This window comes from Peromyscus maniculatus, chromosome 10 (assembly GCF_049852395.1).
Source record: "Peromyscus maniculatus bairdii isolate BWxNUB_F1_BW_parent chromosome 10, HU_Pman_BW_mat_3.1, whole genome shotgun sequence".
Classification (NCBI taxonomy): domain Eukaryota; kingdom Metazoa; phylum Chordata; class Mammalia; order Rodentia; family Cricetidae; genus Peromyscus; species Peromyscus maniculatus.
This window is the reverse complement of record NC_134861.1, coordinates 8314540-8329186: the sequence shown is the minus strand read 5'-3', so window position 1 is coordinate 8329186 and position 14647 is coordinate 8314540. Positions and strand designations below refer to the sequence as shown.

Genomic DNA, 14647 nt, shown 5'->3' with positions numbered 1-14647 from the left:
ACTTCCAATTCTACCATCTCCTACCTTAGGGTACACTGAGAGGAACGGACTGGAACCTGGTATCCTAGCTGATGGACTCGGGAACTTCTAGAGTCAACCAGCTATACTTCTGCCTTAACTGGAAGGGGCCTCCCATCTTTAGAGATCACCCTGTCAGAGGTCCAGCCCATGGTTGAAGACACAAGGAGCTTCAGAATCTAGAACCGCAGCCAAGCCTTTTGTCCCCACTAACTAACAGGACCCATCCTGGAATTAGAGGTCTGTAAAGCTAAAACAGGTCAACACATGCAGAATCCAACACACCGGTTTGGCAAACATCAGCCAACACTACTGAAAGTTTACCATCTCTCTGCTCCCCAGAACCCTGGAGGCCCTCAGGCACTCTGATGACTGGGAACAGCAGTGGAGGCCCCAGAGTAGTCAAATCCCTCTACCAGACACATTTTTCCCTATCCCACTGGGATAACATGAAGATGCACATAACATCACCTGGAACCCTAACAATGCAACAGAATATTCCTTCATTTGTTCTTTTCCCAAACCCTTATTACACATTGACTGTGTGTGCCATACACCTCACTAGATGCTGGAGACACACACAGTTCAGACAAGTTCCTTTAAAGACAGAGATCTCTACTAAGAAGGTAGCTAAGTCAACAGGCAATTACACTCATTGTCATCACTGCCACAGGACACTAGAAGGGCATCAGCTCAGGCCTCTGCAAGGTGAGGTAATGAGCGAAGGACAAGCATCAAGCAGTAATCTCGCAAAGGAGTTCGGGTAAGGGCAGCAGGAGTGGGGTCTAAGCAGAGAGAAGAGCACAAGGTACTGGGTGCAGCTTGCAGAAGTGGCAGCAGCTGAACATGCTGAGAGGAAGCAGACGAGTAGAATGGGAAAAAGCAGCCGGTGAACCAAGTGAAGTCAGAGCCTAAGGGGCCTGGATGCTACACTAAGAAGTGAGGTCCAGCCTGAGGGAAAGGAGGACCCACTGGTGGATTTTCAAGTAGGATTTTTACTTTTGGTTTTGTTTTTCAAGACAGGGTTTCTCTGTGTATTTCTGGCTGGCTTTGAACACGCTCTGTAGACTAAACTGGCTTCAAACACACAGATCTGCTTGCCTCTGTCTCCCAAGGGCTGGGATTAGGTCATGTGCCACCATGTCTGACCAAGTAGTATTTTTTTAAGGTGCCCCAGCTGCTTGGGTTATATTTTCTCCCTAGAGTATTTTTTCCTCTCTATGTAAAGTGATAAAGAAGGGGGGCAGGGGACAGGACACACACGACTCTCTCTGGCTTGTGATAATCTCAGCAGTGTATCTTAGAAAAAAAGACCTGTTGAGAAACAAAAATGCCTTCAATGCCCTCAACCTTCTGAAACACAACAACGTAAAACACCTGGCCCAAACCATGACTGTTAGCACTCCAGGCTCTGGTGCCAGACTTGAGGGTTTTTTGGGAAGTGAGCAGTGAAGACATGCAAGTCTCGGGTAAGACTAGCAAAAGATGAACGTCCAAACCCAGTCCCAGTGGCACCCACAACTAAACTGTCCTCAAATACTTTTAGGAAGTGAAGTGAGAAGAATGGGAGTGGTCCCTGGTAACTAATGTCTCATTGGAGAGGGAAGCACTACCCTCACAGGGCAGACAGCCTTCCTCAGACATAGGCCCCAGCAGGTATCATGGCTTAGGGTCAATAGAACATGCTCTGCAAGATATCCTCATCTGCCGGGCGGCAGTGGTGCATGCCTTTAATCCCAGCACTTGGGAGGCAGAGCCAGGAGGATCTCTGTGAGTTCGAGGTCAGCCTGGTCAGCCTGGTCTACGGAGCGAGATCCAGGACAGGAACCAAAACTACATAGAGAAACCCTGTTTTGAAAAACCAAAAAAAAAAAAAAAAAAAAAAAAAAAGATATCCTCATCTAATACCTACAGACACTGAAGGTGGGTCAATAGTGTCTTCTTATGATTATTTTGAGACAAGGTCTTTTTATGTAGCCATGGCTGGCACTTACTATGTAAATCATGTGGGCCTTGTCCTACCTCAGCCTAATGAATACTGGCTGGGATTACAGGCATGTACCACCATATTTCCCCAAAATTCTTATTTTCCTCAGTGCTAGGAATGAAAACCAGGGCTTTGCAAATGCTGGAGAAGTGCTCTACCACTTGAATATATCTACATATTTTATTAGGATGGAAACCCAATCGAAGTGAATTATCCAGGTCACGCTTCTAGGAAGCTGCCAGCCTGGGGCTGGAGCCAGGAGCTGACTGGGAGTCAGAGTGCTCTGCCCATTGGACCTCTGAGCCCTTCAAACTACCCAGTGGGAAGCTTCCAGTCAACCCACATTCATCAGATGATCTCTCCACAGACTCTGAATGTCTGATTCTCTAGGACTAGCAAAGCCCTCTGGACAGCTCCTAAGAGGCAGAGGGACTGGTGGGCTCAAGTCAAGACAGAATACCAGAGCTCCGAGCTCTGTTTATGTTCTTACAACCTGTGACAAGTGCTCTATCTCCAATTATCCCGTGGAAGGATAGGGATAAGGTGACACTATTAAGTTTCTGTGAGTTCAATGGAACTAGAAAAACAGATCACAAATCTCATAATAAATAAATAGAAGAGCTGGGTGTGGTGGCTCAGGTCTGTAATCAATCCCAGAACTTGGGAGGCTGAGGCAGAAGGATTGCTCTGAATTCAAGATACAATGAGATCCTGGCCAGTCTGGGGCTAGAGACAGGCAAAAAGGAGGCGACCAATGTAACCTTTTTACTTACTGCTTTTTCCAAAAGCAGAGAAACCCCTCCCATGTTCACTCCAGTTCACTGCACTCAAGGGGAAGTGAGAAGGGAGTAAGTCTTTGTGCTGCTGCCAGGGAAACTAAGGCCTAAGAGGAGCAACAAAATGTCTACAAAGGAAGAGACCCTCACCCTCCAGCCACCAAATCACCGCCCCATCTCCCAGGCACCACCACAGGCCAAAGCCGCTTCCTTTGGGCGTGTTCTTCTAGAACCTAGGGCCAAAAGATCCCCTAAGGGGTCCTGCCGCTCCCCTCTCCTTACTCCAAAAGCTCAACTGCAATGAAGGGAGTGTCTGGTATTAGTTCTATGAACTACTCTGCCATTTGGTGTCTCACAGTTCCCAACAGTCAGGAAACCCCTCGGAATCTTGCCCTGAAAGGCAGAACCCTGACAGCAACAGCCTGCGGCAGGACAGGCTGCTAACGAAAGTGAATCAAATGCTCCTTATGAAGATCAGCCCAGACAAGAGACAAGAAGGCTGCATCCTGACACCAATCCAAACAATACAACGGCAACTAAATATATCACATCACTCCTGGCCCCCACACCGGCTCCAGGTTCCTTGGTCCCTACACTCTGATGGTCCCTGGAAGCCTGCAGAGGAAGCCTGGCTTTGCCTCGACTACTCGAATGACCTTCCGTGTGTGATTTAACCTCCTGTGCCTCCGTGTCCTCGTGGGTAAAATGAGTAGAGCAATAGTAGCTACCTTACAGGAGTTGCCGTGAGCTCAGGGCACGGAGCTTCGAAGTCAGAGGTCTGGATAACCAGTGACAGGCATTCTTGTTGCGTTCGCACGAGTACAAGTGTCCCCATTCCGTCAACTTGTCCCTGAGGACCCGACGGACGAGGGGCGGGCGGCATAAGGCCATGTCTAGATTTTTGCCCCATTTAGGGGGCGGTGACCAAGAGATAAGGCCCTGAACCAGGAGGCCCCGGGCTGGCCACGGAGTGGGGACGGGGAAGCGGCGCGGAGGAGGGGCCTAAGTCCAGGAGTCGCTCCAGCCGGCCTCTCCAAAGGGGACTGCGGACCTCGGAGGACGGGATGACGCCGGGCCACCAAGCCGGGGCGAATGAATGAGCACGCAGCGCTTTCACCTTCGCCCACCCACGGCTCGAGCCCCCCCCCCAGCGTAGCGTCCTCTGTGACCTCTGACCCCGCAGACCCCCCCCACCTCGGACCCCCTCAGTTCTTCTATCGGGCTGGGCTGCCTTTTTCCTCACCCGCAAGTCCAAACGGCTCCGGGCACCACGGCTCGGCTCGCTCCAGCAGCAAAATGTCCGCAGCCTCCGCCTCCCTCTCCGCCGGTGCGTCGCTGCAGCCGGCCGCTCCGAGCCCCGCGGCTGTCACCTGCCGAGCGGAAGTGAGCTGCCCGTGCGCGGAACTTCCGGTGGACGCACACCCCGGGGGCGGGGTCAAGGGTGCAACCCAGGAGGGAGGGGCAGGGGACCGGGTGGGGCGGGGCCTGGAGCGGGAGGGGCGGGGCCTGGGTGAGAAGGGCGGGGCCTGGGCAGGTCAGGAGGCTTTGGCGATCTGTGCAGTCCTTGCCTAGATGCCCTGGCCAGGTTCCCTCTCAAGAACTGTGGAGTCAGAAAGGGTCTTAAAAGACTTTAAAGTCCATCTCTTTCTGAGTTACAGATGGGGAGACTGAGGCCATGAGCATAGGCCTGGTAAATGGGAAAGTCAACACGGAGCTGTAAATCGGATCAGCCGTCAGACTGTGCCTGTCTGCTAGGCTGAATCTAGACTTTTTCTGCAGTCCTTGGAGAATTCATTGTTCTAGGAGGAAAACATAAGCTACTCCCAAGACTTTTCACCCAAGAGGAACTTCAGAGTAAACTAAGGCATACAACCTGTCCCTTTGGCCAGGACCCCAATTCGTACAGCCATTTCATTCCTGACTTTGGTCCTCTTAATTAATTTTCTCTTTCTTCTAGATAATTTGTGATCATCCCCTTTAAAACATTATAAAACCTCTATTCCAACATTTTTATTGAACCAATATTTGCATTGCAGAGAAAAGAAAATATACTACTAAGAAAAAAGAAGACCAAAAAACCATGTAGGCTTCTGAGGCAATCACCTTTTAATACTTGGTTATTGAACCTAGATGTAACGTATCTTCTGAATTTTTTATTTTATTTTTTTGTGTTTTTTAGACAGGAACTTGCTATGTTATGCAAGCTGGATCCAGTGTTGAGGTTACAGTGATGTACTACCAGGCCTTGTTTGTGTAGTGCTATGGATCTAACTCAGGTTTGGGGCATCCTCAGCAATCACTCTAACTGAATTACTTACTATCACCTTGGCTGACCTGGAACTCTGTGAAAACCAAGCAAAGATCTGCTTGCTTCTGTCTCCCAATACTGGGATTAAAGGTGTGCACACCCATATCCAGCCATTTTTACATTCTTTAAAGCTTTGTAAAAAACTGTATGTAGCATTACAGCAAATTGTAAAAAAAAAAAAAATGGACAAAATAAAACCCCATTTGCTGGGCTGGAGAGATGACTCATCAGTTAAGAACACTGTCTGCTCTTCCAGAGGACCTGGGTTTGATCCCCGGCACCCATATGGCAGCTCACAGCCATCTTGTAACTCCTAGGGGACTTAAAACCCTCTTCTGACCTCCACAGGCACATGCATGCACATGGTACACATACATATGAACATAAAATAAAAATAAATAAATCTTGCTGGACAGTGGTAGTATGCCTTTAATCCCAGCACTTGGGAAACAGAGGCAGGTGGATTTCTGTGAGTTCAAAGCCAGCCTGGTCTACATAGAAAGTTCCAGGCCAGTCAAAAGTTACAGAGTGATACCCTGTCTCAAATGCAACAACAACAAAAAGAATACCATGTACCCCTCACCCAGCTTCCCTCAATGGTGACATTTTTTTTTTATATGTAGGATAACACTAATACCAGGAAATTGTCATTGGTAAAAGATCTTTAATAGAGTGCCTTGGTTCGAAAAACAGGATTTGTATGAGATTACAGCTGACCTTGCTCAGCCCAGAGAAGAATGCTTGAAGAGACAGCCTGTCTCCCAAGATTATCTGTCTTGCTTGATGCAGACAATTCCAGGAAAGAGAGACCACAGACCTGCACACAGTCTGCACAACAGCACCAACTTCCTCAGTCCAAAGCCTCTCCCCTGCTCTAAAGGGTCTCAGCCAGCTCACCCTCCAGCCCCTCCGGAGAGAGGCTACCCTCACTGTGTGTGTGCTAAGACAGTCTCATCTGCTAAGGTCAGACTCTCGTCTCTTTCTGTCCTTTGCCTCCAAACTCTAACAATCTTCATCTCAGTCACAGACTTTATTCCATTTTGAAAGCCTTTTTTAAAAATACAAAGTGGGGGACCTTTCTGGTATAGCAACAGAAATTCATTTTCTCACAGTTCTGCTGGCTGGAAATCTAAAATCAAGACCAGGTTAATTTTTTGTATACATCTAGAATAATTGTACATGAACATACGCTGCCTGGTGATATGTCAATATCAGGTGTCTGGAGGAAACTTCTCCAGTGAGAAGTGTTGGCAGTTGTCAATCATACAAAAAAACAAAATTTCATTGGGAATGTGAAATGAAAAGAGGAGAACTATTTAACAACAATAAAATAAAACAATTTTTAAAAAACACCCTAGCAGCACCCTGCTGGCGAGAGTTCATGTTTAACAAAGAGGCAGAATCTAAACAATCCAAGGAATGCGGGTGTGGTGGGCAGACTTATAACCCCAGCACATGGGAGGCAGAGGCAGGAGGACCATCAGCTACACATGAGCCTGGACTACACAAGAAGACTTTGTTGGGCATCTACCCAAGGAATGCTGATTTATACCATAAAGATACATGCTCAGCTATGTTCATAGCAGCACTATTTGTAATAGCCAGAACCTGGAAACAACCTAGATGCCCATCAACGGAAGAATGGATGAAAAAAATGTGGTACATATACACAATGGAGTACTACTCAGCAGAGAAAAACAATGAAAGCATGAAATTTGCAGGCAAATGGATGGAACTAGAAAAAATCATCCTGAGTGAGGTAACCCAAACCCAGAAAGACAGTTATGGTATGTACTCACTCACTGGTGGATTCTAGATATAAAATAAAGATCAGACCACAACCCATAGAACCATAGAGGCTATATATATATATATATAGCATGGAGGTCCCTAGGATGACTGTGGCATATAATAAATTTCAGTTTTACTCAATTATTGAAAAAAAATAGCCAAATGAATGGAAACACATGAACTATGAACCAAAGGCTGAGGGGCTCCCAGCTGGATCAGGCCCTCTGAATAGGTGAGACAGTTGATTGGCTTGATCAGTTTGGGAGGCATCTAGGCAGTGGGACCAAGTCCTGTGCTCATTGCATGAGTTGGCTGTCTGAAACCTGGAACTTATGCAGGGACACTTGGCTTAGTCTGGGAGGAAGGGACTGGACCTCCCTGGACTGAATCTACCAAGTTGATCACAGTCCTCGGGGAAGGACTTGTCCTGGAGGAGGTGGGAATGGAGGGTGGGCTGGGGGTAAGGGGAGGGCGTGGGAGGGGGGAGAATAGGGGAACCCATGGCTGATATGTAGAACTGAATGATATTGTAAAATAAAAAATATATATTAAAAAAAAAAAGAAGAAGACTTTGTCTCCAAACAAAAATTTCCAAGGAGACCAACGTCACTGATCTGGCTCCCAAGGGAGGCCTCCAGAGGCAGGCGGCTTTTTTGCTACATCTTCTGACTGAGAATGTGGTTTCTTCATAGGCTGAGATGGTGGGAAAGGGAATTCCAAGGAGAAAAAATATTTCAGAGGTAGGGAGGCTTGCAAGGGAAGTCCTGCAAACGGGAGCTGGCTAGGCATCAGAGGAGTCTTCGGGATTTGAAGAGTAGGTCTGGGTGAGTGAGCGCTACATAGTCACATGGATGAGGCAAAGGCCTGCTAACCGAGCTGTGTCGGAGCTGTGTCTCCAGCCCCCAATCTAACAGCTGTTACATAGTATCTATGCTCTGTGACATACTATACAAGTCATTGAGCAGCGTCTTAGTATACAAGAGGATATATGTAGGTACTACGCAAATATCATATTTCAATATCAGGGCCTCGGCTCTCTAGAGATTTCTGTTTCTGGTATCAATTCCTGGTAGACAGCAAGCTAGACTTAATTTGGACAAATTAAGTAAGTGTTCTTCACTTCTATGACCACTAGGGGGTCGACAAATGCCATTAGCTGCCATCCTTCCCTCTTGGCACCGGCCTTTTCCTTTTGGCACAGGCCCTGCAATATGCCCGTCTAGTCCCCAAGCTTCCAGACTCTTCTTCCTATGTGATTATGGATTGGAGAGGCCAGTCTTCACTTACTGCTCCTTGTAGATTTTAGTCCTTTAAATCCCTAAACGTTGCTACAGATCCTTCTGGGAACGAGGCGGGAAATGACTATGTTCCCAGCCTCACTGACAACACCAGCCCTTCACTGCAGAAGGTGGGCAGCGTCCTATCCTTCTCACACTCACCGTGTGGGGCAGAGCTGGCAGAGCAGAGGGGTCTGGAGGCATCCAGGGCTCCCCCTCCCCCACTCTCTCCCCTCTGCTGATGCTGTCACTACACACCATTGCTGCTGCGCACAGAAGCAAAATTCTGACCAGCCCTCCAGGCTCTAATGCCTCCGGCTGCCACTCAGAGTCCTCCGCTTGCTCCAGTCCCTGGGCTGGACCAGTCTCTACTCCACAGTTGAAAAGCCCCAGGCTAGAGTTGTGGATAATGAGCTCAGAGGAAGAGCACTTGCCTAGCATACTCAAAGCCCTAGTTTCAACCCCTAACACGAGGGAGGGAGGGAGGGAGGGAGGGAGGGAGGGAGGGAGGGAACCCACCAGGCTGCAAACATCATCTGGATTCAAATCCCCAGGTGTGGGAAATCTGTCCTCAACCTAGAAAATAGGACAGCTGTGTCTCCTTGCAGGATTGCTAATAGAGACACAGAGATTAAGTCACAGCATTTATGGCCAAGGCCTGTCAACTTGATTGCCCCTGTTAAACAGGATCTACTGTTTGCATTGATACTGGTTAACCCCCGCCACTTGTTGACTGTGTCCACGAGCACGTAACTCAGTCTCTTTGAACTTCAATATCCCATCTGGAAAATGGGACTGAGATCCTATTTTATACAGATGTCAAGAAAATCGACATATTTTCTAGATAGGCAAAGTCCTTAAGGCACAGACAGCTGTGGTGGTAATCTAATTGTATTGAAATATTATTTTGATTTGTACTGAAATATTAATTTGATTGTATGTTAATAAATAAAGTTGTCTGGGGGTCAGAGCTATTAGAGCCATAGCAAGAGTGTGGCGGTGGTGGCACACGCCTTTAATCCCATAGATATCTGTGTGTTCAGGGTCAGAGCTATTAGAGCCATAGCAAGAGTGTGGCGGTGGCGGCACACGCCTTTAATCCCATAAGATCTCTGTGTGTTCAGGGATACAGCCAGCATTGGAGACATATGCCTTTAAGACCTAGGGGGCTGTACATTCAGACAGTGACGAGGCAGTCATGTGTTTGGGTTTACAACCAATGAGAAGGCAGAACAACATACTTTAAAAATACGAACCGACAGGAAGTAGGTCTCTTTTCGCGAAGCTGGGACAGCAGGAGGAAGGGTGAGATTTTAGCTCTGAGCTCTGACTTCTCGGCTTTCTCTTTTACATTGTTTCTGTGTTTCTTATTTAATAAGACGGTTGGTTACATCTACATCTGGCGCCCAACGTGACAAGAATCCATTAAAAACTGCTTGGCTTGGCGGCAGGTCCGCTTTCCCGCAAGGGCGGCAGGCGGCCCGCGGCGGCGGCGGCGGCGGCGGCGGCGGCAGCGGCGGCACACGGCAGCCGGCGGCAATCGGCTTCTTAGTCCGAGCTGCTGGCGTCCTAGTCCGGGTAGCAACTTCTAGCCCGGGCCTAGGTCTGTGAGCAGCTTGCCTAAAGCCGGTGCTACAAACAACTCAGACCTGCCCTGCCGAACAGGGCCCTGCCTGTAAAGCCAACGCACGTGGTCGGAGCTTAAGGAAGCCAGACCCAAGCCTTGACTCGGCACAAGAGGGAACACGTGGCTGCATTTAAGCTTTAGCCGGCTACGCTTTCTTGTGCGTTCTCTCTTTCCTCTCTCTCTCTCTCTCTCTCTCTCTCTCTCTCTCTCTCTCTCTCTCTCTGGATTTACACCTGGGACACTAGGTGGCTGCTTTGAAAATCCCCTCGGATTTCTACTGTTCTACGCAGATTTGGTAAGTCATAATATATCAGATATTTTAAAGGAAACTATCTAAAAGAGAATTTTTTTCCACATTAAAAAACAAATGGGTTTTATGTGTACATTGGAAGAAAATTGGTTTTTGTTCGAAATTTTAGGCAGTCTGGCAATGGAACAACTATATAATATTAGTATTGGTGGAATTATGCACCTCATCACTATAATAATCCACATTTTAATATTTAAAAAGATAGTCAATTTAAGTGCCAGGATAACAGCGTTAGAAGAACTTGTTAAACCTGTAAAAATTCAGACAGAAGAAATTAACAGTGAAGTTGTTTCAAGTCGGGATCATAAGGTTGCAGAAAGAAAGCCTGTTTTCACACAGTCACCCTTAATTTATCCTGTAACAGTACAGCAGATGCCTGATCAAATGGCTACACAAAATACTTGGGCTCCAATTGAAATGTTGGATTTAAAAAGGTTTAAGGAGGCAATAGTATCTTATGGCATGCATTCCCCATATGTAAAGCAAATGTTAAACACTTGGTCAACATATAATAGGATAGTACCACAGGACTGGCGGGACCTCGCACAAGGTGTTCTGGAACCCAGCCAGAGACTTCAATTTCTGACTTGGTTTAAGGAGGAGGCTAAAAACATAGAAAAACAATGGAGGGATAAAGGAGTACAAGTTTGCCAGGATCAGCTTATGGGCGAAGGCCAATATGCTTCAGCACAAGCACAATGTTTATATGATGTCCAAACCCTAATTTTATGTCGAACGGCAGCCTTGAATGCATGGGACAAAGTTGAGGAACCAGGAAAAAAATCTGAGTCATTTACAAAGGTGAAGCAAGGCCCAAAAGAGTCTTTTACAGATTTTTTACAAAGACTGGCTTCAGCAGTAAAGAGAACGGTCTCGGATTCAGAAGCTGGTAAGGCAATAATTGAATCTTTGGCCTTTGAGAATGCGAATGCAGCATGCAAAAGAATAATCAGGCCATTAAGGGCAAGATCTGCACCTATGGAAGATTGGATTAGAGAAACAATTAATGTTGAAGCTGATGAGCATGATGATACATGGGTAGGAGAAGTAATTTCAAAAGGTTTGAGGAGTGTTAGATGTTTTGGATGTGGAAAGCAAGGACATTTGAAAAGGGACTGTAGACAGGTCATTTCCAGAAACAATGTTTCTTCAAGGAACAATGGCAACAGAATGCCCCTTCCTTCTGGAGTATGCAGAAGGTGTGGTAAGGGAAAACACTGGACCAACGAATGTAGATCAACAAAGGACAGACAGGGTAATCCTTTGCCTCAGTCTTCGGGAAACTCCCAGAGGGGCCTCAGGCAGGCCCCCAGTGCAAATCCAGTTCAAACCTTTCCGGCAGCCATAGAGGAAATGCCTGCTCTGGAGAGCGATTAAATAACCAAATGCCTATTGGAATAAATCATGCTGGTCAGAATGATGAAACAGAGAGAATAGAAAATTCAGGAGAAAACATAAAGAAAATTTTTTGGCAAACTTCTATTAATGAACAAAGACCAAAATTAACGATAAAAATAAATGGTGTTTTGTTGTCTGGTCTGGTAGACACAGGTGCGGACGTTACCATAATTGCACCAGAATTTTGGCATCCAACTTGGCCTCTTCAGGAGGTAAACGTTCAACTGTTAGGAATTGGGACATTATCTCAGGTGAAACAGAGTGCAAGATGGCTCGAATGTATAGGTCCAGAAGGACAGAGAGGAAAATTAAAACCATATGTGGCTAACATAACTATGAACCTGTGGGGTCGAGACTTGTTGCAACAATGGAATACTCAGATTAACATCCCTCCAATCTCAGAAACAAATCATAAACTAGCACATGTTACTGAGAGAAATATTAGAAGATATTGTTCTAATGAGTGGTCACCAGCCATCCATATTATACAAGAACAGGGCACAATAACTGATGATCTTCCAAAGACACCAACAGCTCTACCTTTAAAATGGTTAACAGACAAGCCTGTATGGGTCCAGCAATGGCCTTTAACAACAGAGAAACTCCAGGCTTTAGAAGAGCTGGTAGAAGAACAGTTAAATGCTCAGCATATTGAAGAATCAACCAGCCCTTGGAATTCTCCTGTATTTGTTATTAAAAAGAAATCTGGTAAATGGAGAATGGTAACAGACCTTAGGGCAATTAACAAAGTAATTCAGCCAATGGGTTCTCTACAATCTGGGATGCCTTTGCCTACTCTGTTACCAAAAGGATGGCCTCTCATAGTTATTGATTTAAAAGACTGTTTCTTTTCAATACCCTTACAAGAAAAAGACAGAGAAAGATTTGCTTTTACAGTGCCTACTTATAATAATTCTCAACCGGTTAAAAGATTTCAATGGAGGGTCCTCCCACAGGGAATGTTGAATAGCCCAACTCTGTGCCAATATTTTGTACAACAGCCATTGGAAGTGATACGTAAAAAATTTCCTAAATCTATAATTTATCATTATATGGACGATATTTTACTAGCTGACTCAAATGCAGATACTTTAGAAATAATGTTTGAAGAAGTAAAGAAAATTTTGCCTCGCTGGGGATTACAAATTGCTCCTGAAAAGATACAAAGAGGAGATTCTATTAATTATTTAGGATATAAAATAGAGCTACAAAAAATTAGACCCCAAAAGGTGCAAATTCGGAGAGATAGACTACAGACTCTTAATGACTTTCAAAGATTATTTGGAGATATTTCTCATCTACGAACTATTGTTGGGGTAAAAAATGATGAACTGACTAATTTGTTCAAAACCTTAGAAGGTGACAAGGACTTAAATAGTCCAAGAGAATTATCACCTGAAGCTGAGAAAGAATTAGCCTTGGTAGAAAAGAAAGTGCATGAAGGACACGTGAATCGTATTGATCCAAAGCTGGATTGCATTTTGGTTATCTTACCTTCTAGGCGTTCTCCTACTGGAATATTAATGCAGAGGGAAGATATTATATTGGAATGGATATTTTTACCAAATAAACCAAATAAAAAATTAAAAACTTATGTGGAAAAAATCTCTGACTTGATTTACAAAGGAAAAATGAGACTTCGTCAATTAGCAGGCATAGACCCAGCAGAAATTGTCGTACCATTAACTAAGGAGGACATTGAAAAATTATGGACAGAAAGTGAACCTTGGCAAAGAGCTTGCAGTAATTTTTTGGGAGAAATTAACAGCAAATATCCCAAAAGCAATAGAATTGATCTTATAAAGAGAGCTGAATGGATCTTGCCTCGAATTGTACGGCAAAAACCCATATCTGGAGTTCGTACATTTTATACAGATGCCAACAAAGAAGGAAAGGCAGGTTACAAATCAGAAAATTTAAGTAAAGTGGTTCAAAGTCCGTATAATTCAGTGCAAAAATCAGAATTGTATGCTATTCTGTTGGTATTAATGGATTTTTCAGAATCTCTCAACATAGTAACTGACTCTCAGTATGCTGAAAGAGTGGTGTTACATATTGAGACTGCAGAATTTATCCCTGATGCTTCAGAATTAACTTCACTATTTATTCAATTACAAGATACAATCAGGAAAAGGAATCATCCTTTATATATAACTCACATTCGATCCCATACTGGTCTGCCAGGCCCTCTAGCACAAGGCAATGAAGAGATTGATAAATTATTGATAGGAAATGTGCTGGAGGCCTCAGAATTTCATAAAAAACATCACGTTAATAGTAAAGGTTTAAAAAAGGATTTTTCCATAACCTGGCAACAAGCCAAAGAAATAATAAAGAAATGTCCTACTTGTTCCTTCTACAATCAGACGCCATTACCAGCAGGATGTAACCCAAAGGGTACTCAGAGAAATGAAATCTGGCAGATGGACGTGTTTCACTTTGCAGAATTTGGAAAATTGAAATATGTACACCACACTATCGATACTTATTCAGGATTTCAATGGGCAACTGCTTTGAGTTCTGAAAAAGCTGATTCTGTAATCACTCATTTGCTAGAAGTTATGGCCATCATGGGTATACCTGCACAAATCAAAACTGACAATGCTCCATCATATGTCTCTGTTAAAATGAAACAGTTTTTTGCTTATTACAATATAAAGCATATTACAGGCATACCACATAATCCTACAGGTCAAGCAGTTATAGAAAGATCAAACAGAACTCTAAAGGATATGCTAAATAAACAGAAATGGGTAACAAAAACCCCCAGAAATAGACTGCATAATGCTCTTCTAACTTTGAATTTTCTGAATGCCAATGAGAAAGGAACAACAGCTGCAGAGAGACATTGGATAATAGAAAAAACTACAGAATTAAATCAGCCTATATACTTTAAGGATGTGCTGACCTCAGAATGGAAACCAGGGTATATATTACATTGGGGACGTGGTTTTGCTTTTGTTTCTACAGGAGAAGATAAGCTGTGGGTACCATCAAAATTGATAAAGGTTCGATTTGAACAAGAGAGACCTCTTAATTAGAGGAGGTGATAGTTCATCAACCAGCATGAACATCCAATTTAAACTAACTTGTATCAATAAAACATGCCTTTTCATTTCATCAGATAATAACTTGCCAAAAAGGAACATCCCCAA

The 14647-nt window shown here is 44.8% G+C and overlaps 1 protein-coding gene across 5 annotated transcripts in view; it reads right to left on the bottom strand.

The window, feature by feature from the left end:
- Positions 1 to 14647, bottom strand: part of Ap1b1 (adaptor related protein complex 1 subunit beta 1) — a 109967-nt gene that overhangs the window by 54336 nt on the left and 40984 nt on the right. The window contains exon 1 of one of the 5 annotated variants that reach the window (XM_006972962.4): positions 4025 to 4197. The exons of 1 other annotated variant lie outside the window; for it this stretch is intronic. The gene's annotated coding sequence lies outside the window, so the exon portion shown is untranslated. Of the gene's footprint in view, positions 1 to 3509; positions 3934 to 4024; positions 4198 to 14647 lie in introns of those variants that run through there. 3 more of the 5 variants (XM_006972960.4, XM_076545835.1, XM_076545837.1) reach the window with 3 other exon arrangements.